The sequence below is a fragment of the Amblyomma mixtum genome, chromosome 4 (assembly GCF_055824585.1).
Source record: "Amblyomma mixtum isolate Tamu chromosome 4, ASM5582458v1, whole genome shotgun sequence".
NCBI classification, from domain to species: Eukaryota; Metazoa; Arthropoda; class Arachnida; order Ixodida; family Ixodidae; genus Amblyomma; species Amblyomma mixtum.
Window position 1 is genome coordinate 142,980,539 of NC_143015.1, and position 13,004 is coordinate 142,993,542.

Sequence of the window (13,004 nt, forward strand, 5' to 3'; positions counted from 1 at the left end):
TTAGCAGGTAGCTTAACTAGGATTAATTTTTAACTATTACTGTTAGGCTCCTTAATTACTGAGAGGCGTGTAGCCCGTGGCATTATCGCTGTTAATTTTAGGAATTTCGAACACGCTTATATCCTCGGCGCTAGAGTACAGGAAATTTTTTCTCCATCACGCCATAACAAATAGGCGTTCCAGAACCTTCCAGGGAAAGCAACCTCTTAATTGCACGTAACTCTTCGAAATAGCCAAAATTGGTTGAGCCACAATGCCGAGGGTAACCTCGTTTTGGGAATTTCAAAAAATGATTTGAGGATTACTTCCGGTTGGCTACACGCTTCTCAATAATTACGGAGCCTAAAGGAATAGTTAGAAAGAATTACTGAATATTAATCAGTATCCTTGTACCCATGGATACCAGGATATCGATGGATATTTGCAAGCCGATGTTACTATATGAAACAATATGCCGCATGCATTGCTACAATATTATCACAGGATTTTATCCTAATTTTGTGTGTAAATTTGGCGAACATCAATGCCAGTAAAAATTGGAAGCGCCGTGACATTTTACAGTGCCGTGACGATGACAAATTCTAAATCTCTTCCCGAAGAGTCGCTTGGGGTAGGAGCTGACTCGGTCGGAAAACAGAAACTGTATGGACTGTATATATCTTCTCACGTCTTGTTATATGTCCTGACCTTTACGTTGACAGCCTGGAGGACTGGGGCACGCTTTTCAGTGATACAAGGATGAGTAGTGTGCCTCAGCAAATAAACGACTTCTTTGCTCCCACGTGTGAGCGACATCAAGTATATCACAAGCTGTCTTTTTATTTGGAATACTGGCAACGAATATGATATTCTTTCTTGCCTGTTTACTCAGAGCTTGTCTATGTCAGCGAAAATTGGTTTAGTTGCTTGTAGAAGGAAGCTCTCCTATTACATTATACGCATTATAAAGAAAACTTGCCTGTAGAAAAACAATCGACGAAAACGCGACGCGGAGAGGAATTGAAAATTGTAGGATTTAAAGGCTTGTAAGTTTGGGCTAGGCCATTTTTGGTGTTCGGGGGTTAAGGAAAGGAGCACGCAATGAGGATTCTCTGCCTCTTCATAACCACTTTGCTTTTTGGTGAGTAAGCATTTATTATTATGCAGCTCTTGTTTGGAACTTGGACTGCTGTAAGTCGCGGTTTGTTTAAGAGCAAGAGGAAAGCAATCTCTACAATTTCTCCGGGCTTTCGTTATCTAGATCATTTCTAGCTCCTATAAGTGCTAGAAAGAAAACACAGCTCCATAAAAACTATTTACATTTCTGCAGGAAGTCTTATCAGTGACGTACATATATTACGACAATGAAAACATAACTGTGGGAATTCAGCTTGTCGTTCTCCAGGTATCATGTTCTCTTCTGTTGCTTTTTTTTGGTCAGCTGTGAACTTTAACAGCCAGTCTTACGAAGCTAAAGAGAAAGTGGTTTTAGTGCTCAAAATGGTTGGCGCTTTGACTGATGCGTAAAACGTGTAATATGGCTTAGAGATCTTTAAATGTGGTTTGCTGTGTACAAGTGAAACATTTTCTCATTGTTGTCAGTCATTGCGCTTGAGGACATTCAGTTTACGCGTTGCTGCATGTTGCCGGATTATCAAAACTTACATCCATTTTTATTTTTTTTCGTTTGATAACCTGCAGCCAAAAACAAGCTGGACATATACCGGAAAAACCCCAGCGCTTTGAAAACACCAGTGATGCAGAGGTGTAACAATCATAAGAACGCTGCTTTCAAATATCGAGTACAATCAATTGATAATGTAGGGAAATATTGGACTTTTAAGTCAAAGGTGATGAGTTTGCAATAAAGTGCGTCGTCATAGTATATTTCGCAATTATTGAGACCTCTTTGGGTGTTACTTTACGAGGCGAAAAAATCTCACCATTACTGTGTTTCATTTTTTTACAACCGACATTCCTCGTCCTATTCATGAGATAATTACAGATAGTGCCATAAAGCATGAAGTTATATGCTTTGCTGTTACTTTTGTGCAGGGCGTTCCAGATTACTTTCTTCGTTTTTTAGAAACAAATGAAAATGACTCGACGAAAGCTGCTCTTACTCGTAAGGTTTTCTAAACGGAGAGTGCGATCCACTTTAGAGAGCTAACATGTTCATTAACTGGAGTGGCTAACAGCTTTTAATTGACCTAGTTAGAGATGTTTTATGGTTTATGGGGTTCAACGTCCCAAAGCGACTCAGGCTATGAGAGACGCCGTAGTATAGAATTCACAACTTCATCTGTCTTGTGACGTTGTGCTCAAATGGTCGCAAAAGCTACGGGACAAATTGGGGTTCTCGAAAATGCTTTACAACGGAATTTTTTCTCTCTAATACTGGCAAACCAAGAAGATCGTAAAAAGTGAACAGCGCGACCACTAAGCAAGATGCGAGAAATTTGCGATCGAAGTTGGTGGCGATGGTGGAAATGAACAAGCGGGATTAGTCTTACAGTGGACTGTCGACAATTTCTCCATTTGAGTAACTGATAAAAAATTATTGTGTCTACCACTCACACATAAGGCAATCGGCTTCTAAAAGCCTCAAGAGTGCTCGCGGCACTGATTGCTGGGCGGTTCGGCAGCCCTCACTGTACACGAAGCGAGGCGCCGTCTAAAGGAACAGTCTGTCTCGTCAGGTTTCCCAGGAGTGTCTCACGCTAAAACGAAGTGTTTCATATCATCAATAACATCACACTGTACGTACATAGGTAAAGTGGTACGTTGAATCTTATGGATTGATACGAGCGTATATACGAAGTTCATTCGCAGTCGATACAAATTGGCAAATTGGTTTTTGAGGGAAGGAAATGGCGCAGTAACTGTCTCACATATCTCGGTGGACACCTGAACCGCGCCGTAAGGGAAGGGAGGAAGGTGGGAGTGAAAGAAGAAAGAGAGAGAGAGGTGCCGTAGTGGAGGGCTCCGGAATAATTTCAACCACCTCGGTATCTTTAACATGCACTGAAATCGCATAGCACACGGGTGCCTTTTGAGTTTCACTTCCATCGAAACGTGGCCGCTGCGTTCGGGTTCTAACCCGGGTCCACCCCGGCTCTGTCGCGTAACACGCAGCGCGAAACGCAAAGTAAGTTCAGGGGTGGCTGAAGCGCAGAAAAGTGCTGCACTACAAGCTGTCTTGTGAACTTCTTGTTTGGGAAAGCGACTAAAGATGGGTAAGACCGGGATTCTTGAGGTTGAAGGTCTGCCGCCGTATTACCGGCGACTCCAACACGAGATGGCAGCCACTGCAAGTACACTGTAAATCCTTTCAACTCTAGCTTCCGCAGCGAGGTGAGAGCCCAGAGGCATAATTTATTATCGGGAGTATCTCTTTGCGGGAGCTTTCGTGCAGACTGAGTTAAACACAAAGACGAGTGTTCGTGGTTTGCAGAAAGATCGATGCTTAAGTGACCTCGCAATCACCAATGATTAAGCCGAAGTGGACAACAGTACTATTTGCAGGCGCCAAGCCCAAGATATTGCAAAGTCAGGCACTACAAATACTCCTGAGCTGGACTATTCATGCCAGTTCATAGATCCATCGGTGCTTATGGAATACACTTGGCCTCCTCACTTTGTCTTTCAATTCCATTCCACCGTCGCTTTTCCATTCCGAAGCTGTGTGGGTTTCGCGCGGGTGCAGACCTCGTAGAGGATGTAAGTAACTGAATCGGTCCTTGGTGGCGCTTCTGGAAGGCAGAGTTGGATGGGTGGCTGGTAGCTGACGCTTCTGGTGAGCAGAGGTGGGTTATGGTAAGGTGGGTATAGGGTGGCGGTGGGGACGTGCTCAGCCCTTCAGCTACGAGGTTGGGTGGGAAAGTGTCTGTTCGGGGGTGTTCTGGCGAGCAGCAGGTTTTTCCACTGGACCTTGAAATTCGCTTCCACCGTCACTTCTTTGTGCCGATGTGATGTGGATTTCTAATTGATGGAGGCATTGTGTAGGGTCAAAACAGGTGGGTTCTTGGTGGGGTGGTTCTGGCGGGCAAAATTCATTAGGCGTTTTTTGGATGGCGCTTACGCAGGGTGTAGTGGGGTGAGGGCATCACCCTTGGTAGGAAGATGCGGCGCGTAGGCGAATGGTGCTTCTGTAATTTCAAGGCTTCAGTAACCAATGCTTCACACTGAGAACCTCGGGCTTTTCGCCGAGACCCACTGTTAAAGCTATCGCGGTAAAAAAAAATTCAGGTGCAACCCACATGTAAAGATAAGAATATGCTGTTGTGGAGCATACTCAGCAATGCGAAAATCACGAGTGAAAAATATGTCTTGATATTTAAAGTACGGGTACGCAAAAGTACGCACACAGTAGGCATGCAAGCTAGTGCCAACAATATGACGTCTGTGTACTCGTAATAACGTAGCGGACGTTATTTCTTAGGAAGGAATAATTTACGAACACGTGTGCACAAAATACGAGTGCAAGACGGGGTTTGAGACTTATATAGTTGTAGCAGATTACTGTTTTTATTGCCAGTTGCACATATTCATTCTAGAACATATTTTCTTTGTCCAGTGTTCGTATCAACACAAGGTGACACCGGACCGGGTGAGTTTAATCAATACTCCATGAAAAAAGTCTGCTTTTTTTACTCTGCTGCTGACTCATTTGATTTTTCAGATACACTGGAACCACAGAATTCAACAGAAGGTAATATTGTGCGTATATGCTTTTAATTATGGTTCATCAAAACAGCGAACCGATTTTGGGTGCTTCAGGAGTGTGAAAAACTATGGGTTGCTAAGCCGGCCGAACAGTAAAGAAAAAGGTATAAAAATAGAGCGAAAACATTGAATACTTAGTTTACGCAGCGTGAAACGTGAAATCGTTAATTATCTCACTGATGGTAATCGGCAGGAAGCAATCTAACTGATTTCTCGAAAGACAATTTTGATGAGCTCTTGTTTTTTTTTCTAATGCGCGTATACCTTATGCATATGGCGTCCACTCCCAAAGAAATTGCCTGGCTAAAAGTCATAGCGAAAATTTTGAGCAAGACATTTCGGGGAATTATTGGTCCCTGAACATTTAATTTCACAGCATTCGTAAGGTGACAAGCAAAGTTTTATACTAACTAATGATTCAAATGTTAAATAAAAAATTTATAATAAGAACAGACCATTTCGATTTTAGTAGGATCTTTTGGGTGCCTTAATAAAGATTCCTTTTCTTAATCCTAGAAAATAAGAAGTAGTTGTCATCAAAAGCATTATAGATCTGGAGCGATAGTTTAAATAAAAACAACACTCCAGTCTGGTATAAGAGCCGCTGCAGACTGCTCTTCCTGGAACGTATTTAGGCGCCAGGAAGAGCAAGACACCGTGCGATATTTATTGCACGGTGTCTTGGATTTAGAGAAAAATAACGCTTTTCCCTTAGCTTTTCCTTATGATTAAGAAAGAATAATCTTATCTTTTACAAAACAGATAAGCCGGCCACCACGGTTCCAACAGGTAAGTTCCACGTGACATCTATATCTTCCGATAGCGAAGCCTTCATGAGCGAATAAAAGGAACTGAACATGGTAATGACACGAATGTTTATATTGCTTGATATTATTTTTCTTGCCTTGTGAAATGTTGCGTAGCTTTCAAAAGGTAATAAAAGAACTTAACGAGTTAAAGTACTGACGCGAATGTCTGTACTGTTTGATAATATAATTTTTTATTGCACCTGAAATTCCATCAGAATTTTTTTAATGATCACATTAACCTCGAACTGTGTTGAATGCGTTTGATCTGGTTTAAGCGTCATGGGCGCCTAATTTCAAAAATTCTAGACAAGTTTAAATTGAGCACGGTCACAAATATCGGCCATTCTTAACCCAACGACCGTCATGTGCACTTGAAGGTCTCGCCACCAACGAGTTAAGTTTTTACGCGGATATGAGTTCGCAGAATACATTGTTAATTTTTAATCCAGCCTCACCATTTGCTGATAACTGTTGCGTTTGCTTCCACTACCAAATAACATCTATCTCCTTTTGAAGTTGTTCACTTTGATCTCTTGGAAAAAATGGAAAGTAGAAGCAGCTACGTATTCTTCACAGAGTTATGTATATGCTTCGATGACGCTGTCTGCAGTGGAGCATTTCCCGAAACCCAATGGATAGAAAATGGTGGAACTTTGAGTGAGGAAAAGATCATCTCTTGGTAAACTGGAAGTGAAGGCAGTGGCCAGTCCAAATTAATACGCTGAATTCTTGCATGCATCTTCATAGAACAATCTGCCCCTGCTTCGTCATGTAGGAAACATAGCATATATACCCTTTAACTCGGGGTGTAGGACAGGCCACATTCATTTCGATGCGTTGGGAACTATTGCGGCGTGTAGTGACCAAGCTCACAGAAAGGAGACAGAGGGGCGACAAAACTCTTTAAGTAGAGGAACCGTTCTTTCAGTAATGGGCTTTTAATTTCGTCATTACAATAGAAAAGCTGTGCACTTGACGATATAAAGGCGTGCCACTTCCTCCCGACATTAGTGTGTCTGTTGAAATTCTACTGGCTTAAAGATGCAATAGGCTGAGAGCTTCATAACTGAGCACACCTAACACCAATTTCTTATGTACCAGATATTCCTGGCTGTCAAGACGAGGAGAATGCTACAAGTAAGTGTTACATGTTTCATGAACGTTGAATTCAATTCAACTCTGAATCAAAAAAAAGAGATTTACTTTATATTTGTTCTGAAATAAGCTTATTTGTCTTGGCTTTTGTAAAAAATAGCTGCCAGGACTTGAAATAAAACGACAGTTTTGGGCCACCATCGACAAAAGTGGAGTGAAACAGCTTGAGACCATTTCACATTTCGGAACTTTAAAATTTTCTTCCACGTAGAGCTAAAAATTTCCGAATTATTGTACACCATGCACCATACACAGAAAGTTATCTCGCCTCCAAAGCAGTCGTGATTTTTTTAAATTCACTTTTTGCAAATTTAAGGCAATAACTTTGGTTTGTGCACTAAATGTCCTAAAAAATTTATTTTCGCCATCTTGCCGATCGCTCAAGCGTTCATCTTCAACAGCATAGCTAAGAGTCGCCTCCTAAGAAAATGATGTGCTTGGCACACAAAAGTTTTGCGCCACACGTACTTGCTTGTTGCTACAAAAAATTCTGACATATGGTTTTGTGAGGGCCATAAGTATCCTGAACTGTAGATGCATTATAAAAAGTGATTTTTACACCTGCCTCTGCTAGCCTATACTCGCTCACCAAATATTAGTAAACGGTGGGTAACGACTGCAAGAAGCCAGTCTCAACTTTCTCCTAAGTTTAATCTAAGTTCGGTGATGAGTTTGGAATTATACACGTAAATAAACCTGCGCAGCATAGATCACGAAGCAAGAAATGACGGTGTCCCTCAGAACATCGCTGATTGCAGCAGTTTCATTCATTGTGCTTATCGCTGCTTCAATTGCTTCAGGCAGAAAGTCGTTGACAAGTAATCAGTCTTATTAATCACACAAGAAGGAACTCTTGTTTTTGAGAACGAAGTGCTTCCTTGAAGCTTCAGTTTAGAATTCTATGAGGAAGTGGCCATCAAGGCCTCAACCCCTCTACATTTCATACCACAGGAGAATAAAATATAGGTAGAGTGTTAAGGCTCAAGCTGTTCGATGATTGTCTTTAGCAAGCTGTTTTGCGGCATGCTTCCTGTGGTGTACAAAACAGCAGAACGGCCCACGGTGGCGACTTTTTCTGTTCCTCGCCGTTTTCCCAAGGCGCCATAAAAACCAGTGTCAAACTTAGGAGTCAGAAAACGCCATATTACGACGCATTACGCACTGTATGAAGCACATTTCATCCGAATAGTTTTACATATCTTCGTAATCCTGAAATTCACATACCCTCAAATGATAGCTTCAGGATGACCCTTTGAATTCAGGTGCAAATTAACAGAAATCATTAGAGGTGAGCGATGTAAAAGTTTCCTGGCATTAATAGTGTGACTGAAATTTTTCGTTAAGGAACTTTTCTGACCATGTCTTTTACAATAACTGCCCCACTATAAGCTCTGTTTTGCCATAGAGCAAAGAAGAAGAACACTACCCTTTTATATATGGACTGCATATGTTGCTATGGCACGCTAGAGAATATGTTGTCAACATTTGCATGTTTCATTCAGTATTATGAAGCAGGTAAAGTTGCTCCTCATGAAATTGCGGCAAATTTAAGTTACGATACCAACAACATGAAGTAGAAACCTGAAGCATTATGCACCGATCCAAAATTCCGCCATTTGTGAGTAGGGTGTGTTTTATATGTTGTGCTAGAAGTTTTTCCTTCACATTTTAACCCTATAAAGTTAAATCACTTTACATTCAGTGCATAGAACAGTTCCTGTTGCCCGGAATTTTGAATCCTGTAGAAGCACAGCAATATTTTACGCCGCGATTCTTGTTTTTCAGCATGCCTACGATGGTAATTTTACGAAATTAAAATCTTTCAAAGGATCCAAAGGCTTTGTCTGATCTGTTATGTATGATTCTTTATTCACGATCGCTGAAACTACATTCGATTTTTTTGTTGGTTGGTTGGATTATGGGCTTTAACGTCCCAAAGCGGCTAAGGCTATGAGAGACGCCGTAGTGGAGGGCTCCGGAAATTTCGACCACCTGGGGTTCTTTAACGTGCACTGACATCGCACAGTACACGGGCCTCCAGAGTTTCTCCCCCAAAGAAATTCAACCGCCGCGGCCGGGATCGAACCGGATGATTTACAATATCGGTGTTTTATGCATTTATCAAAGATCGAGACTTATTATTCTTGACATGTCTTGCTCCCTTTTATAATTTTTTTCGGAAAGTGGTTGTATGATGTGTTTTCTTGTGCACAGACGTGGACGTTTTGCAAAGAGCATATATGTTTGAGACTGTGTTCATTTATTTAGGTTTCTCTATTTATTTCTGTTCGTGTGCTGAGCCAAGCACACAAGCCACTTGATGGCTTGGTACGGAAGATGATGGTTTGGTTTGGTTTGTGGGGTTTAACGTCCCAAAGCGACTAAGGCTATGAGAGACGCCGTAGTGGAGGGCTCCGGAATTTTCGATCACCTGGGGTTCTTTAACGTGCACTGACATCGCACAGTACACGGGCCTCGAATTTCTCCTCCAAAGAAATTCAGCCGCGGCGGCCGGGATCGAACCCGCGTCTTTCGGGCCAGCAGCCGAGCGCCGTAACCACTGAGCCACCGCGGCGGCTCGGTACGGAAGATGAAACTGATTTGATAAATGAAAAGCTTTCAGAAATATAACACCAAAATATAGTTTCCAAACTGCAAATAAGTGTATAAAACGCTGACCCCGGGCAAGAGAGAAAGAAAGAGAGTGAAGATATTTATTTAGACCGTGTTTGGCCCAAGGAATACGCCGAGCACAGTTATGTCTCTGTTACCTGAACAGAAGGAAATTATGTAAGGCATCAGTATACTATGTATAATAGTGTTAACCATCGATATATATTGGCTACTGGCTGTATATCTGGTGCGGCTTTATGAATAGCTTCAAATGAATTTTTTCCTGATGTTTGCGCTTCAGAACCTACACCTCCATCAACAACCACTAGGCAAGGTAAGAAGTTTTCTGATCCTGCCCTTCACACAGGTAAATGAACGATAAATATACGAGGCCCTGCTGTCGAGAAAGTAATTTTTACACAATGGATAGTCTTTTTATGTTCTGAGATAAATGCACTTGTAGAATGAGAAGCGGTAAATTTTGGTGAAATATGAAAACAATATATTTTGGTTCTGTTCACGCTGCCGTTTATTACGTTCGCAGACTGCACAACATATATGGAAAAAAAGCAGAAAAATACATTTCTTGTACACTTTGCGAAATACTGTTCGATTTCATCAAATAGCTGCGATATTTTCCTGCGTATCGGCTTTAAACTCTAGGAGATACATGTCGCAATGGCTTCAAGATGGTTGCAGACGACATTTCGGTTTCTTGAAGCTTTCCCAGTTTAATGGTTTGCTTGTAAATCTTTATTGACATTTTTTTCTAAAAAGGACTAGGAAGTAATTTTAGTACATTATTTGCAAAGCTTTATGAAAAATATGAGGTGACCTTATTTCTTATGTTGAATTATGAAGTGATTATGAAAAGAACTCAAAATGTAGCGGGGTTAACTTGAACAAAATTATCTTCTGCCCCTACCGCCTCATTCAAGTGTCGGTCCACACTAAACACTGCATTTTACCGCCTATCCTCCCAATTCAACCGGCTAATACAAGAGGGGCGATTTTGCTCAGTGTAATAATCGCGCTACATTTTGGTCTCTCTGGCCGTGTGAGCCTGAGTTATGTTTAAAGGTTTTGGTACGCAGTTGTTCTGCAATAGTTGCATGAACGAAGGTGCGAACCTGAAGTTCAACAAGCACATTCTTAAGATGCGATGAAGAAAGAAATGATTAAAACTATATTATGTAATGTAGAAATTAGATAATGTAGAAACTTTCCTGTTATTGTGAATTTGTACTTTTATTCTTGCCACCCCTTATGTAACACTCCTTTTAAGGGGCCTTTAAGGTAATAAAATGAAATGAAAATGCGCTAGGTGCAACTGCTGCTCGCATCATTTAAAGCCCTCGAACGTGGTAGAGTGTTTCAAGATAACAGACGTAAAGCTTCTTATGAGCAGCATTACTCCACGCAAAAGAAGATCTTCGAAACCAAATTTATAATTCTGCCTTTAAAATCTAGAGAACTGATGAGCTTATGAATATTTTAGGTACGTGCACACATGCTATATGCATTATCCTTTTTTCTTCCTGCATTTAGAATCGGCCACCGCAACGAAACCAACAACTACAAGTAAGCAGTCAATTCTTCATTTTCGAATGTGGCTGTGGCACGTCAGCGGCGAAATCAACCATGGACATGGATCACAGCATGAAGAATGCTCTTTCGTAAAGTTGGCCGCTCTGTGGGATCCGTGCAGGATCAGATTCAATTGATCGCCTCGATCATCAGCTCCCGTCAGGGTGAGAAAGCTGGACAGCTAGAGCATGATGTTCTAGTCCTGTTCACCGGCCCAACTCTTCCACATCGTCCTAAAACTCACAGCTACCATCGCACCGTACGAGGCCCCTACGCCGTGTGAACTCCGACATGGTTGGCGTAACGAATTATTCATTGATTCCGGTCAACTCATAATACCTTTATTTTGGAGTCAGATTAAGGCCTGAGAAACTGACCTCTAGAGCATGTTCTCCACCTAGCTCTGCCGATTTTAGGCGAGCGCTCCTGGTTGTAGGTGAGAGATAGGCGAATTGACTCACTCCAACTGCTTGAGCCATGTGCACTAAACTCGAGGAGTGCTACTGAGGAACTTAGCCGTTGTCCCCCCCCCCCTCCCCCCTTCCCCACTCCTTTCAAAGGGCTGCGAGGGAATGAACGGAGAAATTTCCTTCCAAAACTTAGATCTTAGAGTTTCTGGGCCGTCAGTGGTTGCTGGTGTAGAAATTTTGCAGGTGGAGTGTGGACATTACCAGAATTTTGCAAGGTCACTGTGAAGGGTAAAAAATGTGTTTTTCAAGAAAGCCGCCGTAACCAAGACGATGAAAATAGTGTCCCGTCACTCATGCAGACGGATGGTGAACTAGTTGTAACTCCAGCTGATGTCGGGACAGAGCCTAACGTAGCTACGCGGTCTATGTTACGTAGCACATCGTGAGTGGACAAAGGCGTTTAAATGTTGCAGTTGGCTGGAGGGGTAAGGGTTGTGGTGCATTGTTGTGCTTCGTGACACTCGTCTGGAGTTGCTCAGAACTTGTAGTTTAGTTGGTGGTAGCTTGAAGCTGGGCTCATGATGTGGCTCCACTTAAAAATAAAAATTCCCCAAAAATGTGGAAAAGAGCCGCGAAAGCCAACTTTGCGAACGTGCAGCTTAGGTCTTGACTGAATTTCTAACGAGTGCTTCCTAAAATTAACTGCAATAAAGCCGCCAAGCGTCCGGTGTCGAGCTGCGCCTTAAGGTAGGTCATCACAGATGGGAGAAAGTTGCACACCACACCAGTCGTACTTGGGCGGTACGTTGTCGTGCCATTCCTGAATGTGCCTAGGTGATCAGTTATGAAAGTAACTTAGAAATATTATATTTCCTTTATTTATTGGTCAAATTATTTCATCGTATCGTGAAAGACTAAGTAAGCTTCAAGAACCAATATACTAAGGGCCGCACCATCTGTCTTGGAATGAATAATTGAGAAAAAAAAACAATTATACCTTTTTTATAAGTGTATGAGCCATACCTTCAAAATTTACACCAGAATTTAAAAGAAGTGCGACTCTTACAATAGTTCTTGTAATATTATCGGTGGCTGTATTTCCAAAATATTCTGCTTCGGACTGAGAAGTGAGGCTGTTTTGTGGTGTACGGTATCGTAAATATTTGCAGTAGCCACTTATACGCTGCAGTGCTTAAACTTGATGAAGGGCCATGTGAAGAATCTCAATTCGGTGGCCATCTTTTTGACATGAGAGAGGAAATCTTTGCCGAAATGTTTATGGTCGGGGTGGCGCTTTGCTCTCACCAACTGGTCAAATATTGGTAACCAACTATTTCATCTTTCGTGCCGTATACGGAACGTTAAAATAATGCTGTTAGTTTAATCTCTAACGAGGACCACTGCTTTGAGGCAAATTGCTTGATTTTTTTCAGAGCCGACAACTGCGCCGACGTCTGCAACAACCAGGCACAGTAAGCACTAACTTTAAGCAAGTGTGCAAAAATGTGAAACATTTACATGAAATATCTCCGAAGATTTTTTTTATTGACTTGCAGTAAAATTTGGCCGAACAATTTTCGCAAAATGCTGTTTGTGCATCAGTGTTACAAGCCCGTCAAAAAAGTCTTCCAGTGTTAATGGCATAGACTGTCTATTCGTTCTTCAGGGAGTATGAACGTCATAAGCACCCATAACCTCCCCACTTTGCAACCACGAAACACTATTG

The 13,004-nt window shown here is 41.8% G+C and overlaps 1 long non-coding RNA gene across 1 annotated transcript; it reads left to right on the top strand.

Annotated features, from left to right (window-relative positions):
* Nucleotides 1-6,611: 6,611 nt before the first annotated feature.
* Nucleotides 6,612-12,750, top strand: LOC149348547 (uncharacterized). Its single transcript, XR_016292269.1, has 4 exons — nt 6,612-6,650; nt 9,583-9,615; nt 10,830-10,862; nt 12,712-12,750. It is a non-coding gene; the product is annotated as an uncharacterized LOC149348547 (long non-coding RNA).
* The last annotated feature ends 254 nt before the right edge of the window (nt 12,751-13,004 follow it).